Source organism: Tympanuchus pallidicinctus, unplaced genomic scaffold (assembly GCF_026119805.1).
Source record: "Tympanuchus pallidicinctus isolate F22 unplaced genomic scaffold, pur_lepc_1.0 scaffold31, whole genome shotgun sequence".
Taxonomy (NCBI): Eukaryota; Metazoa; Chordata; class Aves; order Galliformes; family Phasianidae; genus Tympanuchus; species Tympanuchus pallidicinctus.
The window spans coordinates 4,514,397-4,532,476 of record NW_026294749.1 but is presented as its reverse complement, the minus strand read 5'-3'; the positions used below and the strand labels follow the sequence as shown (position 1 = coordinate 4,532,476).

The 18,080-nt window shown below is 40.3% G+C and overlaps 1 protein-coding gene across 3 annotated transcripts in view; it reads right to left on the bottom strand.

Annotated features, from left to right (window-relative positions):
- FARS2 (phenylalanyl-tRNA synthetase 2, mitochondrial) overlaps nucleotides 1-18,080 on the bottom strand; it is a 231,718-nt gene that overhangs the window by 43,776 nt on the left and 169,862 nt on the right. The window lies entirely within an intron of this gene.

The window sequence follows — 18,080 nt, the reverse complement described above, 5'->3', positions numbered from 1 at the left end:
CTGCAGCCCTCTTTCCATCTCTCACCTGATCTAAGATGCAAGGGGCTGTGTGCACACTCTGGCCATTCATAAGAGACGCTCAGTGCAGTACAGCCCCATTCCTTACCGTGCCAGCTATGTTTCCTTGCTAGAAAAGTTGTTCGGATAATGTCAGGAGGCTTTAGAGCATTGTCCATCCTACAGTTGCTCCTAACGGTGTATTTCATAAGCCTGAAGTACAAAAACACCGCTGTGGGTTCTTGTTTGATCCCCACCCACAGCACAGACAACAGAACTCACCCAGTGATAGCCTGCTTTGAATCGCTGACCTGATGGGTTTTATCAAAACGTTGTCTTTCAGAAAACATCCAGATTTGGGAAGGAGATTTTATCTCTCTGCTAAGCTTATTTTAAAACACTCTCCCTTTTCCTTTCCCCTTTTCCAGATAATTCAAACTGGATGCAGGAATCTTATCTATTTGCTGCTGCTTGTACCAGCTTTTAAGATAAACTGGTTACACACAAGATCTGTTTTTTTTTTCTTTTCTTTTCCTGATCTAATTAACAAAGAAAAAAAATTGTAGGCTTGCACTAGTTTTGGATTCTCTTTTCACAGAGCAAGGCGTGGTGCCCAGTATTTCAAGGACTACATCAAAATGAAACAGACTTGAGCAGATTTTCTGCCTCCTCTGTCACAGTTTCAGAAGCCTTTGCTGCTCCAGATGCCAGTCACAATCCCATACTGTACAGGTAGGTCTGCGAAGTGTAATTTTGTCATGTATCTTCTATTCACTCATTGATCCAAAAGCAAGTGGCGTGTTTGAGGGAAGCCATGAGAGCTCCCTGAGCAGCAGGGCTGAGAGTTCACTCAAAACTACGCCATGCATGACGCCATCAAACATCGTGTCAGTTGTCCAATTCCTACAGATACTGCAGCTGAATACAAAAAAGGGAATCAAGAAATCATTTGTTTTTCATTTACACGTACATATTTATGTCTACACAAATAGGCTATGCAGGCCAACAGTCAACAAACACATGCAGCCAGGCAACATGCAGAGCAGACCACAAGTTAAATTAAGCTTACTTAGAATGCTTCCATACTTGAAAGGATATGAAAGAAACGCAACGCTGTAAGACTTCATTAATGGGGTAAGTTCAACAGGAGGCTTTTTTTTCTGTTCTTTCTTCTTTCATTACTAGTGCTGAAGCACCTAAGCACTTGGTCTGCTGCAGCACACTTTTGACTGTATGTGTTTCCCCGACGCAGACCACCTCTGGTTACCAATCCTCTGCCTGACCAGATGTGCATTGTCAGACTTCTTTTATTCCCTTGTTCCATGCCCCAATTTTTCTGCAAAGGTCATCTCAGCAGCTGAAAACATACACAGGTCTCTAACTATTGTTCAAATGACCACTGTCTAGTTCCTGCAGTGCCAGGACAGGGAGTAGAGTAATACAGTACTCATTTGAAAATGAAAATTGCATTCACGTTTTGCCCCCTCTGCACAAGGTAATGGGAACCTCAGGGCTTTGCCTAGCAGGATCATACAATGGAAGCAGGAGGCAGACTACACCAAACCACTGATCACCAAGGAGAGAATTCAGATGGGATTAGGCAGAACTAGCAAACAATTTCTCTTGAGAAAATACATATAAACTGAATTGTCACCTGTATTTCTGCATCTCACTACCCTCTGCAGACCAACAAAATCCACACAGTTAAAATGCATACAGAGTGCTTACGGAATACACATGGAATTTACAACTCTGATCCACTTTGAAAAGTGTCTGTGAAAAATTAAAAGTGTCTGTGAAAAATTATTTAAAACTTATTTAAAAAGAAGCTGCTTATTTCAGTAGCAGGACTTTGGTATGGAACGCTGGATTTTATTTTCTTTTTGTGACAAACTATGTTCCTCCACAGCAAATTACTTCAACTTATTTCAGTAGCGGCTATTTTGCAAATGCAAAGAATAAATGAATCCCAAAAGCATTACAAAACTTCCGCTGTAAAAATGTAAATGGATTATCCCTCCATTAATATCTCACTAAACAGCAACACTTTAGAAGCAATGATTCTTCTGTTGCTCACAACATAAAAGCCAAATGAAATTTCCCCCATAAATCACTCAGCCATTAGGAGATTACTGTACAAAGGGGCCGAGTCTAAGACAATAACATCTTTAGATCATCTTGCAAGTACATTTACAAACCCCACACTGGTGTTTTCAGCTCTGTTATGATGGAAGTAAAGTCTTCTGTTCATATGACTGTTTTAGAGAAGAGTGAACTTCTACACTGAATTTGAGCAGCTTGTGTCTATATGTTTTTTATATAGTAGCAACTGAAAATAAAAGGTATATCCATGCTGCATTGCCCAAAATTCATTTTGCTTATAGCGAAGGCAGTAATTCCCAAAAATACCAGCTGGTAGGAGGATGTTTAAACATGCATCACTTCAATTACATTTCTGCATATGAAAATGGACACAAGTGTGTAGAAGTCTCAGATTCCACTAGGAACTGCTACTTTTCTTCACTTCTCTAAGCTTTCACAATCCTCAGACTTACCTTTCCATTCACTGATTAGACCAGGTAATGTATTTGGGAATCTGAAGCCATAGGACTTACTATTCACATCAGCAACCAGATGAGGTTTGTGTGTGTTCTGTTGATCAGGTATCTAACTATATGATCACCTGGATTCCAGTACCATTAGTGTAGGTCCTCTGCTACACCTACCGCAAAATGGTTCATAGTCACCCGTTGAGGAAGGGGTCAACATTGGCACTTGGCCACCTGGGCATACATCCTGTCACAGCTTGGCTCTGCTGGATTGTCTCTCAATATATGTTACAGCACTATGGATGCTTCTCTAACTTGCTCCAGCAGTCAGGAATCATCAGAACTAAGGAAATCCAAGTTGTGCTCTCTCCCCTTATTCATCGTGTTGGAATAGGCTACGGGAAGAGGGAAGTGTTCCAAAGACAACGGCAGAGGCTCTCCATTAGCAGGAGAGTTGCTCACATAAAGCACAATGCAGCAGCCTCCTAGTGCTGATGATGCTGTAACAGATTTGATATTTGATTCTTGTATATCCCTAGTGGCACAGTTAAAAAACTCAGCACTTTAAGCTTCCAGTCTCTCTTGGTTAGAATTTCTGTAAAACCGGAGTAGAGCAGCTCAATACTAAACAGTATCTTACTATTCAACATAAAACTGCTGATCCTATCTAGTTACTAGGTCAGCAAAACTAAGTCATTTCAGCTACAGTTCCAGTACCAAACCAGGCAAAGAACATCAGAACTGTATTTTTACCTGCTCCTATGCTAGGGCAATTCTGTCTAGAAAGGTGGGCCTGAGCACCGAGACAGTATGTTCCAATATAAAATCTCTTCTCAGATTAGGATAAAACCTATCATTAGATAGTCAAGTACAGTCTGCCTCTGCCTGAACACACCTCAGTGCTCCCTTGAACCTTCAGATCTAATCCTAGACCACAGTACTTTAAATCACATTAGGTAGCCTAATTTCTCTTTAGAAAAAGCACTTTCTTAGTATGCAACAAAGACTTTATTAATTAAAGCTGCATGGCGCTCCATAGCAGGATAACCATTCTGCAATACTACTCTGGTCACTGTATAAAGAGCCAACAATTTGCAAACTACTCTGCATAGTTTTTGGGAGACTACAACGTTCTAACACACCTCCTGGAGGTGGAAAGTACTTTTGCAGTCTGGACTGTAATTCTGCCACTCACACTGGAATCATGGAATCCATGGAATCACAGCCGGAGTGTGGACCAGTATTCCACAGACTTAAGTTCATACTCTTAAGACAGATAAGAGCAGTAAGAAAGCAGACATTTTTTCCCAGATTTCCTCTAGCAATGATGACTTGCCACAAACTCAACCTGGCAACTGCATGTGCCAGCAATGGATTATTTATGTCCTGCTGAGGGCTGTTGTAACAAGTCAATTAGAAAATAACATCACGTTCCTTCTTCATTAGACTCAAATGGACTTTCTAGTGTACATTATCTTCATCCTACTTGGATGCCTGTTCTTCCATCCCCACACAAGCTCTATAACACACATTGCTGGTTTACTCCTTGCTCCGTTCTAGAAGCTGCATTGATCCACCACCACCACAAATGGGTTTGGCTGTAGATGGGACCACAAGGGAACAGCAAACAGCAGTACACAAGTCTAGCATCTGGCAATGTACACACAAACCTGCATGAAATTAAACAGCAGACCTGATCTCTACCTCATGGCCCCAAGTAGCCATTCCATTCCCTTTCTTCTCTCCAGAAACTACTTTGGATGTAAATGCAACATAGCTACGGACAGTGCCTCTTACACATTAGACAGATAAAACTCAATTTTGGATTCTTCTGAATACATGTCCACATGCATCTATACTCCACTGCCATCATTTTTCATGTTATGGATTTTAACAGCAGCAGCCTGAAATGCACTTTTGGGACAGACCACTTTTTCATTCAAACAAGTAGTGTGATTGGGGTTTCATAACAGATAAACGTCTATTTAAGGCGACTGATCTGCCTTAACACTTAGACCATATTTTGCCACCTGCAAGTCTGTCAAAGTCAACTGAAGGAAAACACAGATATATATGAATGCAGTACAGAGAATATGCCAGTGTCAGTGTCCAAAGATTTGATCGTTCAGGCCAGCTGGATTACATAATTTTTAATGGGATCTTTGGGTTAATAAGAGCTCCCCTCGTTAATAAAGACTAAATGCAGACTAAGTCAGATTAAGTGCTTTTAAAGAATTCAACAGACAATTTAGCAAAATAAGACTTTCACATCCAGAAGTGAAGTTCCAGCTAAGATATTTCTGTATGTCCTAAAATGCTTCCTGTAAAATGACGCACGGAACACCTGATGTATGGTAATCAGATTCCCAGCTTACACGCCATTCTGCTGCATGGGCCTATGCAAGAATGATATTACTAGCTGTGGACCTTTGAGCTGCTTTATTTATAGGCTTCTCAAATCAGGGCAAATTATGAATGCTGTGCTGTGAAACCACATGCGAAACATCATCTATATGCTCAATTTTTGCAAAACTGGACTGCTTAACACCAATCTGTAAGAACACCCAAGAAAACACTCACAGCACTAGAGGCAAACAAGTGTAGAAGTCTACAAGCCACGGTATGTATCGAATTGTAGTGTGTGAGCCTACAGTCTTCTGCAGACACAAAGTTTTACACTTGCAGAGCTCCGCTTCAAGCAGGCATCACTCCTCATTCCTTTGGGACTCACAGCTAGCAACTGGAAAGGAAACTGCAGCAACCCCAAGCAGAGGAGCACTGCAGCTTCTATCTCAGAGCCCTTCAGATAGTAACCACAAAGGAAGTGCTGCATGCATAAATCTCAGCTAGCTAAGGTGTAGCAAAGTTGGCTTAGGTGAGACTGTAAGAATGCCACTGCTTCGTGCCTTGCTTTTTCTCAAAGCTTACATTATTTACAATTTTTAAGAGGTGATTTGGTAAAGAAAACAGATTGTAATTACCTGATGAGGCATTTCCAAGCCAGAAGCAGATATAAAATGGAAGGCTTATTATATACTGCTTGTCAAATGAAGACTCACATAATTCTTACTAGATTGTCTGCTGCAATTTTTGTTAAGAAACTAATTGGTATCACTTCCAAGCGGAAGTTAGATTTACCATATTGAAAGAGTCGAAGTTTAAAATGATGAAGAAAGGCATACATTTGGCGCTTGCTGAAGTTACACATGCCATTAAGCAGCTGGAGAATAATGATCTTTGTTTTTACAAAATGGGCAGGAGTGTGACAGGAAGAATCCAGTAATCAAAACACCTTCGTCAACAAAGATTCTCTACAAGAACTGATGAATTTTTTCGCTGTCTGACATCTCAAGGGGAAAAAAAGGCTGAAGTTAGAAACTTCATATTCAGCTATTTTTATGGAACACAAGTCAGACAAACATCAAGCCAAGTTTTTAGAAAATTGATTCTGAACTTTCACTCTTGGAATTCTGAAATTGACAAGACTCTTAAAAACACATGCTAAGTTTGGATGGTCGCAGTAAAAGAACTCTGGAAAAGAAGATCTGTTGGTAAGACTGGCTGGAAACTTATGCCATACAGGAAATCTCTTGTGAAAGTGGAGATTGGACTTTCAGAGCAAAGAAATAACTTTCTCTGAGCACGATTTGATTTAAATTAATATCTAACATTGCCTGCAGAACAGGAAGTGACATGCCAGGGTTGGAGTCTCTCTGGTGCCCTACAAATGTGCAGCAGGGAGAAGCATCTTTTAAGACGTATTTGTGCAAGCAGAAAGAAAAAACATGCAGGTAAAAAGTGAAGCAGCACCAACCCTTCTGAGTTCTCCAAACATTTTCAGTTAACCATACACAAAATCTATGACTGTAAAACAGGAAGATGGATTTGAAACCCAGGTACAGTATTTTCAAGCAGGTTGTCAGGACCGAGTCTTTCTGCCTGAGTGACTATGATCTATCTTAGGCCAAGAACTGGAGAATACCTCTCAAAAAAATATGGGAAACAAAGCTGGATATTAACCGTGATATTGAAGGAAGTCTTAGAGATCCAAACCTCTGCAGAAGACTGGAAGGCATACAGAACTTTTTTTGGTTTTCTTTGTGACTGGAAGACTCATTGCAAAGGAAATGTGGGGAACAACTCTATCTCCCTGGCCATCTGCCCACGAAAGGGAGGTGTTGCTGGGAAATTACAGTACTGGAAGTCCCATTCCTGGAAGTCTGCATTACAGATTCTTCCCAGCAGTGCAAGTCCTGAAGCAAACCAATTCCAAATTTATAATCTGCTCTGGAGAGAACTGGCTGCCTCTCTGCAATGGATTAACAATTAAATGACCCATACATCACTACTCAGCTACTAAAGCTACCCAAGTGACAAGAAAAAGAGATCTCTTACAAGTATTATAAAAAAGAACCAAAGTCTCATGAAAAGTAACATCAGTACTCACAGAATCATACTTGGAAGCGTAATTTGCCCCTAAATTCATGAAGTAAAGTTTTTTCTTTTCATTTAGCAGTTGTCTTTGTTAAATACCACTGCTTGCGATTAAAAGCACCAATAGAAAAAGATCTTTAAAGCATGGATGTCCAACCTTTTGGCTTGCCTGAGCAGCACTGAGTGAAGAGGAATTGTCTCAGGCCATCTATAAAGTATATAATACAGCAACAAAATTTATTTTTTTCCCCTATTTTTTATTAAAACATAAGAGGGAGCAATAACAAGATAAAATGTAGAAGTAGGATACTTTAGCTTATTTTTGTGAAACTAATGCATCAGTCTGATTCAATGGCAGTGGCTGCAATTCTTAGTGACCTCTTGTAAGGCTTATGTCTTATAAGACTTATGTCTTAAGTCTTATGACAGTCTTGTAAAGAGACATGATCACATTTTTTGAATTAAATATCTGATTGCAATTTTACACATTCTATTTGCAAATTCACAGGTAATTTATTTATGTTGACTGAAAACAGAGTCACAAATATTCAAGAAAATTGATAATTTCTTCAGAAATCCTCAAACTTGTTCTCAAATTCCTCAGTCAAAGTGGAAAACACGGCTGCATATTTTTCATTGTTCACGGGACTGTGTTAGCCAGTGTATCAAAATGCACACAATTATTTGCAATATTTTGAGCTTACCACAATTTAAGTTCATTTCATAATGCTGTTATGGTATGAAACATAGCACAGGTAAGTTGTTTTTTACCTTGAAGACACGTGTTTAGCTCATTTAAATGAGCAGCTGAGTCCACCAAAAATGCTAAATCTGTGACCCATTTTTCATCTTCGTGTTCTCGCACAAATTTCCATTTTGATTCCATACATTACTAGATTTTATTCTGCATGTCATAAAATCTTTTTAGCATTTTACTCCAACTTACCCACTTTCCTTTAGAAAATGATGTCCCCATAATGAACATCCATAGTTTTAAGGAATTCCTGGAATGGGTGATGATTCATTCCTTTGGACTTCATGAAATGGACAACTTTGATAAATATTTGCATGACAATACCTTTGTTTTAAAGCTTTCACATATACATTTTCTTGATGTACAATGCTGCCACCAATTGCATCATCCTCTGTTAATTTTATAAGTCACTCTTTTTTGCCAGTCATCGCTAGGGCACTATCAGCTATACCAGATATGTTGACAGTAGTTAAGGAAAATCACTTTAATGTAGCTTTTACTGCTTCACACAAATCAAGAGATTTACCTGTGTCTTGTAAAGGCACCAGAGAAGCCATTTCTTTTGTAAGATTATATTTGCTATCAATACCTCTAATAAAAATGGCAAGTGGAGCTGTCTTTTATCTATGGCATCAGTTCTTTCATCTATTGCCAAAGCATAACATCTGAAATTAGCAGCTTTACTCTCCAAATTTGTTTTGATAGATTTTCCTATTGCTTCAGTTCATCTGGCTATAGTGAGTCAAAGTGATTGTAGAAAAATCCGCTTTTTGTGTTTCTTTTTTTATGAGGACACATGATATCTTCCACGCTTTCCATACACTGCGTAATACACTCACCACAAGTAAGTGGTTTTTATCTCTTTTGCAGTAAGACCTGCTACCACACAACTAGATTTTACAATAGAACGTGTTTGAGTTTTGAACTTTTTTTTTTTTAATTGTGGATGACAGATTTTTTTTCAGTTCTGCTCTTTTGTCTTTACGAAACATTCCTTGATATGCATCAAATATCACAGCATGTTTCTGCATTTAATGTATTTTCAAATTGTAATCTTTGAAAATTGACAGTTTCCTTACAAATTAAGCATAGTGCCATACTATTAGCCTTGACAAAAAGTACTTATCTATCCATTTTTTGTTGCAAACTCCTCCTTATCCACAATTTTTCTTTTTGTAGGTTCTGTTTTCTTCTGAGATGACATAAGTTAAGTTGAAAAATTAACGGCAGTCACTATGTTTTACTCACCAAGAGGCGCAAGTGCATGTAATGTGCAATACGCACAGGTTTTGATTTGACAGAGTGTGTGGCAGGCATGAGAGGCAGTGTTAGTACTGCACTGTGTCCTCCCCTGCTTTCTGACGTGCATTAACAGCGCACTGATGTTTGGTTTCTGCTGAACGATGCATACATGCCTGTGGCTGAGCCAGGCTGCTTGGCAGGGAAGAGCTGCTGCCATGATTGCATGGGGCAGGGCGCAGGCCACACTGCCAGCTGTCCTGGGCCACGTACACCCCATGGGCAGTGGGTTGGACACACCTGCTTCAAGGTCAGGTCTGAAGAACAAACCCACCATAGGAGAGAGGAAGGGGAAGCCAGGATGAGAAATAAAAGTGTGAGCTGGTAGCAGAGTAGAGACACACTGTGCCAGCAAGATAGCAGAATGTGTGAAGAATTCTGAAGAGATTTTAATTCATCCTTTTCAAGCTATATCTGTTTGTTAGAAAGTAATTAAATAAGGCAATATATAATGGATAAGTTTATATTTCAATAGTCTGACAGGTTGCTTGATATGCAATATATCCATCAAGTATCTGAGCACTTTCAGTTTTGCTGCATGAAATCAGCCTATGTGGCTCACAGAAAAAAAAGATACACCTAGGTAGATTCAGAATATATCAGATAAAAAAGGCATCACAGAAACTCCAGCATCATGGGAATCAATTAAAACGCTTTCTTAAAATATGTTGAAGGCTCCCGCTTTGTCGTGCTACTAAAGGACTTTCACAGACTCCCAAAAACACAGAATGTCTTGGTTTGGAAGGGATCTCAAGGATCATAAATCTCCAACCCCCCTGCCACAGGCAGGGCCCCAACCTTCCACAGTGCTTTTATGTGGGAGCAGCTGAACTTCTTGCAAGATCAAGGCCTTTCACAATGAAGTCTGCCTGCATTAGTACTAATGCAATTATCATTAATTTTTGATAGAATAGCAAGCATATTTCAATCTTTTGCTATCTACACTGCCTATATAACCAAACTTTAGATTGGTCAGGTGTTGAGGTGCATCAAGAACAGCATTACTAGCTGACTGACGGAAGTGACTGTCCCATGTGGCCTCACCCTCAGTACTGTATGCAGTTTTGGGCACAAAAAGACATAGATCTGTAAAGAGTATCCAAAGGAGGGCTACAAACATGGTGAAGGGTCTTGAGGAGAAGACATATGAGGAGTGGATGAGGTCCCTGTGTTTGTTCAGCCCAGAGCAGAGGAGCTGAGGGGACACCTGATGGCGGCTGCAGCTCCTCACAGGAGTGGAGGGGCAGCGCTGAGCTCTGCTCTCTGGTAACTAACGAACTAAAGGGAAGAGGCTTGATATTGTGACAGAAGGGGGTCAGGCTGGGTGGAAGGAAAAGGTACTGCACCAGAGGGTGGTTGGGTCCTGGAACAGGCTCCTCAAGGAAGACTAAGTTTGGTCATAAACCTGAGAGAAGAAAACGCGGACGAAGTCTGAACTGCAATCCGGAACTTCTGCTGCAGAGTTTCACTATAGCTGCCATCTCCCTTCCTCATGTGGGCAGACAGACACACAGACTCACACACACACTCTCTTCTTTCATGAAGCAATCTATTATATTGCCACATATGGGAAACAATGAGTACATTTTCAGCAAAACCGGAAAATATTAAAATCAGACTAAAAAGAAACATTTTCTGCTAAGGTAAAGCATAGAAATGGAATAGAAAACAAGGATGGGTTCCAGGACCCAATCTGATACAGGATTTAGAGTTAGAAACATGGTATTTCTAGCTCTCGTTGATCTCTCCATTTGAAATTCTCATTATTCTCATTTAAGGCACTATGAGGATTAGAGTAATATCAATACTTCTCTCTCACAGGATGTTGTGAGGACTGATTAGTACACCTACATTAGTGTACAAATGCAAGGCAAGATAAATGTTATACATTATTAGCACTGGTAGAACACTATATGGTTTTCTATTAACTCCGCATTCCCCATGCAGATAATAATTTACTACTTGAACGGTCTCTCCTCCTTCCAGCCTTCCTCCCAGGTTTCCCCTATCTCCCAAGCTGGTTACTGAACAAGCTGTAACGTCACTGTAAAAGACTAACAGGTTTCCCAAGGGAATAAATTTCTGAAGACAAAACATCACAAGCAAGCACTCCCATTAAAACATTTCTATGCACAGATAGTTGGGAAAGCTGAAATAAAATGACAGTAGAGGCAATTGCATTTCTGGTACAATCTCAATTGTGCTTAAAATAACTAGGAAATATAACACTTCACAACAAAAGAAGCCAGCTTTACAAGATCATTTCCTGACTGAATTCAAATATACATCCGTCTGCTAATGGGAATATACAGAACTGCAAAAATGATTTTTTTTCTTGCACATATCATTTTCCTAGTAGAAAACACAAGAAATCAGGTGTCATTAAAATTATCACTTTGATAAGGAATTAGCTGATGCATCATAACCAGCAGGCTCACCTGTGTCATCAAAATTGGAATTGAAAAGAAAATTAATCTTACCATCTAGCCATAATTTAGCATTTCATGATTAAATTTATTGAGTTCTTTTTAACACTTGATTGGTATACTTTGATTTCACAATTAAAGAAAATTAAATTATTTGAAATGTTAAGACATTTTCTCCACACTGGCTGCACTGGCATTGTCACCTTGTGTGCTGTTATCCTGTTTCAGCTGCTAGAGATTTTCTTATGGATTTCCTGACTCATCTACATCCTTCTAGTCCCTGAAGAATCCTGCAACCTTACAAGTAAATCATTAAACAAATGTGCTTTCAGCTTTGTATGAAGCGCCAATCTCTCATTTTTAAGTCAGCTGGGCTCTTGTTTTGTTTTATTCACCCTCATGCCCTTCAGCTATGGTGAAACTAGGATACAGTGAGCCAGTGGCCAAAGTAAATGAATTCTTCCAGAACCTGGATTATGTTCTGATAGAGAATTTCATTCACATTTCATTAAACTAATACACACTTAGGTTTTCATTCAGTGCTCCTTCTCGATATGAAGGTGCCACTGTGCAGGTGCAGCTTGTGGTCCAGTTCAACTTGCTGGACATGGTTAGTCACAATTTGGAAAAACATAAATCTCTGATTGTGCTGTGTGCCAGGAATGGGTTACTCTAAAACCCTCAGGTAGCTGGACACATATCTTAGCATAAAAAGCAAAAAGTAGAACTAAAAACAAAATGGATAGCCATGGAAAGGCAATGATGGCGCTTGAATGCAGTCTGGAGCAGAGGTCTGCTCAGTGAGGACGGGCTGTACTAGGGCAAGAGAGAGACCAAACTTTGGGAGATCAAACAGCTGCTTTCCAGTATCTACAAGGTGGTTATCAAAAAGACAGCCTCTTCACAGCAGCACGTGTCAGGGTGATGACTGGCAATATTGTCACGACTAAATGAGGGGCAGACTGGATATAAACAAAAGGTTTTTTCACTGAAAGAAAGGTCAAGGAGTGGAACAGATTGCTTGGACAAGCTGTGCAGTCTCCATCTATAGAGATTTCCAAACCCTAGGAATCCAGTCTGAAGTCAGTGTCTGCCCTGCTTCTGCTGGAAAGTTGGGCTGCAGATCCCTAATGTCCCTTCCACCTGAGTCTGTGTGTTTAAGGAGTTAAGCCATTCCTTTGTCTGGCACAACCAGTTTCTCACAGTAAGGGAAATGGATTCATTCAGCAGACTCTGCATCACCAAAACGCTTTCTTCTAAAGACATAAGGCAGCACTCTGATGCCCCAGCTGAATGCCACCTTTGCCACAAAGCCTCAGCTTTGGCTGCCTGTAAAGTGTGGGTCACATCACTTAAGAACCAAAATTGAGCTAGTCTGTAGCCTGAGGGCAACAGAAAGGATGGCAGGGGCACCAGCAGGTGCCTCGTGCAGCAACACATCCTCTAAAAAAGGGATTTTATTTAAGTTTGAAGGAGTTAGAAGAGAGGCAACTTGCATAATCAGTTTGAATAGTTTAAACAACTTACTGTAACAGCAATACAAGGCAATGCAATTCTAAGCACTAAGAAATAATCTCGTATTCTTTGTAATTTTATTAGGTACAAAAATAATCAAGTTTTAGAAATGCATCAGCGTTTGAAAATAATCACGTTAAAGAGTCCACAATTTAATAAAAAAAATGTAATACAAAAGTTTACTCTAAAATTTCAAGTCGCCATTTACAAGCCTGTTTTTTTGCTGTGTAAGTTCTACTTGAAAAGATTATTTGCTCCAAACAATTTTACAGGAACTGTACAGAAAAGTCTCCTTCAGCCATGTTTTCTTTTAGGTCCATGAGTGGATGATTTGCACTCACACAATATTATGTGTTTTCAAAAACATATCCCCCAGATTTTCCAGGCATCAAAAGGAGCTCTTTGGTATCCTATGTGGACCACTGCAGAAAGAAGAGTGTGGCACAGATGTTGGGGTACCTTTCTAGGATAAGAAGCCCAGCAGGGTCTCAAGCATAGCTCATCTTCCAGTGTAAAAAGAGGCAATACCATTCTAAAAATACCTTCTGAATTCTGAAAGTGGTAGATTTACCACTTGAAGAAGCCCGTAGGCTTTCTCTTGCAGTCTATTTTTTCCAAAGTACTACAATCTCCAGTTCCTTGGGAACACTGGGACATGAGCAATTAACATTTTATGGAAAAAAAGGAGGAATTTTGCTACATTAAAACAGAAGGAAAAAAACAGTGCTTCACTCATTTTATTGGTTCAAGAAAGTCTACTTGGATGTTTAGAAGAAAACTGCAATGGAAAGCGATCCTTTTAAAAATAGCACAGATTTCCAGTCATATTTAAAATACAATCTATGCCATTTCATCTTTTTTTCATAGGTGCTACTGCATCACTGAGCAACAGGAGTGCAACGGGGAGTTAAGTGGCAGGGAGGAAAAGGGGATAGCATAGGGACAACCGCTCGCTATTACGACAGTTATTGATCTTGAGGACACAGGCATGACAGCTGTACATGGTATTTTTGGGGCTGTGCAGTTCATCCATCATGTACCCCTCCGTCTAATCTCCGAACATACTGCCATTACGCAGTTCCCATCAAGCTGTGCTAAATGATTCTTTCCACAGACGCTCACAGGGCATGACCTGCTCCTCCTCTGCAGGCATCACAGACACGTCTGTCTGCTTGTCACCCCGATGGCTTTCTATGGCCATCCTGAGCATTCTTTCAAGGGAATTTTTTTTTCTGCCTCCTTTGCAATTGCAGGACAGGCAGACAACAGCGAAGTGGGAAAATGCTAATTGCAAATTAGCTGTGCTGCAGGTCTTCCCTGCCTCACTTTTATCTCACCACTACCTTCTAACCCCTGATTTTCTGGTCTCAGTATGCTGTCTCTTGATTGAATATACACAAATGCTTGGAACCATTACCACGGTGACAGACAAGCAGCAACCATGTTCTTGGCTTGAACAATTTCAAGGCTCCGTGTCCCAGGCATTTCTCAATTAAAGGAGCACAAAGTGGGTTTAAGCACTCCCTTTATAGCATCAGATTTGAATGCAACCAGATTTCAGGAGATCCAGTTAAAAAACTGATTTCAAATATGGAGATGGGGGGAAAATGGCAATACCTAGAATGATTGGTTGCAGAAAAAATGCCCAGTCTTCAAAGCTCTGAAAAAATAATCTCAAATTACCGAGTAAGATCTCGTATGTGTTCATATGAGAACACACAAACAACTGTTTGGAGACACACCAAGGATCTAAACAGGCCTGTTTGGTCCACAGCAAAAAATATCCACTCACCCACAAACACAGACACAATTAACAGCCCTGGTAAGTGGATACTTACCGAATTACAAAAATGAGTCAATGTGTGCATACAGCAGCACAAGCCTCTAACACTCTCCTGGGCTCCATTCCACTTTCAACACAAACATTCATAAGATGAATGTCACTTCTATGTTTTTTGTTTTTTTTTTTAATGTTTCAGTATATATCTCTCCTTTATTTCATCCAGCCTCCCCATACAAACTTTTGGCACAGGTACCACGCTTCTGCAAGCAGCTCCAAGATGCTTGGATCTCATCCTGCTTGCCGTGAAACTGGTTCCCAGTAATTTCACTTGAGGTTGTGCTGCCTTCTGTACTAGAAGCAGCAATGATACAACCTTCTTCGTCCGCCTTCTCTAACCTGCCCACAATTTTCTAGCCCTCCATTATATCCCTTCACTAAATAATCTCTACCAGACGCAGCTCTCTCAGCCATTCCCTTGCTCTGATTATCCTTGTCGTGTTCCTCTGAACTTCCTGCACAACACCTGCTGAAATGCTGATGGTGCAGCACTCAGCCTACACTCAAAAGGGAGCAGGAAAGCCCCTGACCTCAGTCAGGGCTGCCATCCGTGCACTGGGAAAGTGGCAGTAGCACACTGGATCCATGGCTTCCCGTTCCACTGCACATTCACATCAAGAAGAGCACAGAGCAAACGATCCCACTGACACAGGGGCCCAGTGGAGATTCAGTGGGGCTGCCCTCCAATTCAAACCTGCCTGAGGCAGGAGAAATGCCATGCATGCTTTGCAAATTAATGCATCTCTGTTCAGAAGTTGGTATGCACGAATCTCTCTCTGACTATGCATCCAGATCTGCACATAGATCAGGAATCATGTTTATTTATTTCAAATGTGAATTCCAATTATAGCACCAAATTATTCTGAGGGGGTAACAACAAAGATGCTGCTTTCGATCCAACATGGATTTATTTCAAAGCATTTCCAACATGCTGCTAAGCAGCAGAAGTTGTAGAATTGTACAACACAAGGCAGGCTGCCAACACCAAGCTCTGCTGCAGCTGAGCAGGCAGAAGTTCAGCATAAACAAAAATAATTGAGAATGAAAACTGGGGTAGAGAGAGGGAAGGGGGCTAGACAGACAAACAGCCAAATGCCAATGCTGAGAAAGAAAATCTAAAAATCACAGACATTCACAGCAAGAACAGCCATACGTTGTCAGAAGGCAGGAGCTGAACTATCAGTGTGGCTGAAAGTGAAGCCCTCCAGAAAGCAGGAGCAGATTTAATAGCATGTTTTCACATCACTCATTAGAAGAAGAGCACTTAGCTTGTAGAGCTAATTGCTTTAAAAGTAAGATAAACTGTTTACTCACCTCTGCATATTTGACTCCTGCCTCTTAGTCGCCTTTGTCACTCACTGGGTAAGGCTGCGAAACAGCAGTTTCAGGAAGGCCTCGGGATTATAAACTTGTGGGATTCATGTCCATAAACTGGCAAACTGAGGTTGACCAGTTGTAATTTTACAGGCAATATACTTACTTTATTTGCCTTGACCAGGGAAAGATGGAAGTGGATTCTGCGTTTCAGAAATGCCAAAGAAGTGCTTGCCGGAGACTGCTATGTATGGATTTTGCAACTGCAGCCCAGGCAGCAGGGCCAGAGGATGGATGAGGCTCTAGGCAACCTAATCTAGTATTTGATCTAGCACCCGGCAGCCCTCCTGCTGCAAGGGGATTGGAGCTTGACCATCCTTGAAGTCCCTTCCAACCCAAGCCATTCTCTGATTCTATGTTTCCATGAAACCCTGTTGTGAAAGATGGGAATTGCTGAAAGAGATGGACTCCTCAGACCAACAGAGGAACCCAGGACAGAGCTCAAGTGAGGGTTGACAAACTACTGAGCTCTTTTCAATGGTCCCAGGCCAGAATAATTTGTTTTGGTACATTACAGGCAGCTTTTACTGAACTGTCACCATTTTGTGGTGTTAAAATATTGCTCCTCAGCAGACGCACACAGAATGGAATTTCAAGGAAAAGATATCTGAGAAGGCATCACTGCAATCAAGGGGCCAGGCTGAACTCAGAGAATGCTTCAGTAAGTCTTAGGTTTCCTTAGTGAGACAGCAAGAGTTTCTCATCAAAAAACTTCAGGTTAATATATTTTCTTATAGCTTTGCTACCAGCATCATGTACTGGTGTTCAGAGTATTTCTCAGCCTGTTGCTCACATATCACTGAAATGAGCAGAAGGAAAACAATATGCATATTTACATATCTGTAGACAAAACGTGAGGGAAATAGCCTTCCCAATTCTACCCCCACCACAACTGAGATTTCAAAGTATAGTATACATTTTTTTCATTTTATAAATGAAAAAACAATTGAGGCAGCACTAGGCAAGATCTATAGTGGCTTTGTATTTTCTTTTCCAACATCTAGTCTATTTTTTCACTGAGAGTACACAAGAAATACTTGTAGGAAAAGTAGGGTAAATAACTGCAAAATCTACTGCTGGGCAGCAATAAAATCCAACAACATAATAGTTCGTTGTGGGAAAACTCATCACACCATCCCCCAAAAGATCAAGAAATGTGCTCAGCATGAATGGGGCAAACAAAAGCTAGAATCTTCCCAAAGGAACAAGAAAAAAGCGAGCACTTAAAATATTATAATGCTAACATAAAAATCAATGCCGTGTGCTCACTTTGGATACAGTTTGACTGACCTCCATAACTAAACAACATAGAAAAGTAACATAGGCTCCTGGAGACAAAGACACACAACTGAATTAGGAATGGCTGACCAGATGAGAGATGCTTATTTGAAACATGACAAGAGGATGGAATAAACATCGATATACAATATAGAAAAAGTTAAGTAGGAAATATTTTTTACTTTCTAGCACAAAGTCAAATAGAACTTAACCACCTTCCCAACTGAAACTCAGCTTTACAAAACAATGAATGGATAATTGGTGGAACTAATTGTCTTGAAATACTATTGATGCCAATAAACAACTAGATTAAGACACAAGTGTTTAGGTACATTAATCATTCCCATAGTTCAACTAAAAGCAGTGATTAACAAATGAAGATTAAGAAGGCATTCTGTAATGGAGAGATCATTTCTTGAAAGCTTATGAAATACACGTCCCTCTGCAGCACCCTAAACTTGCTAATGTTGACAAGGTAACACAACTAGATGAGACCTTCATGGGGTTACTTCAGCACTTGTTTCTAGGCCTGTTACACTATGAGAACTATCTCATGGAAACACACGATAGGTGACTGTCAGATTTTAGATCTGGAAGGACATGCAGTGTATCCT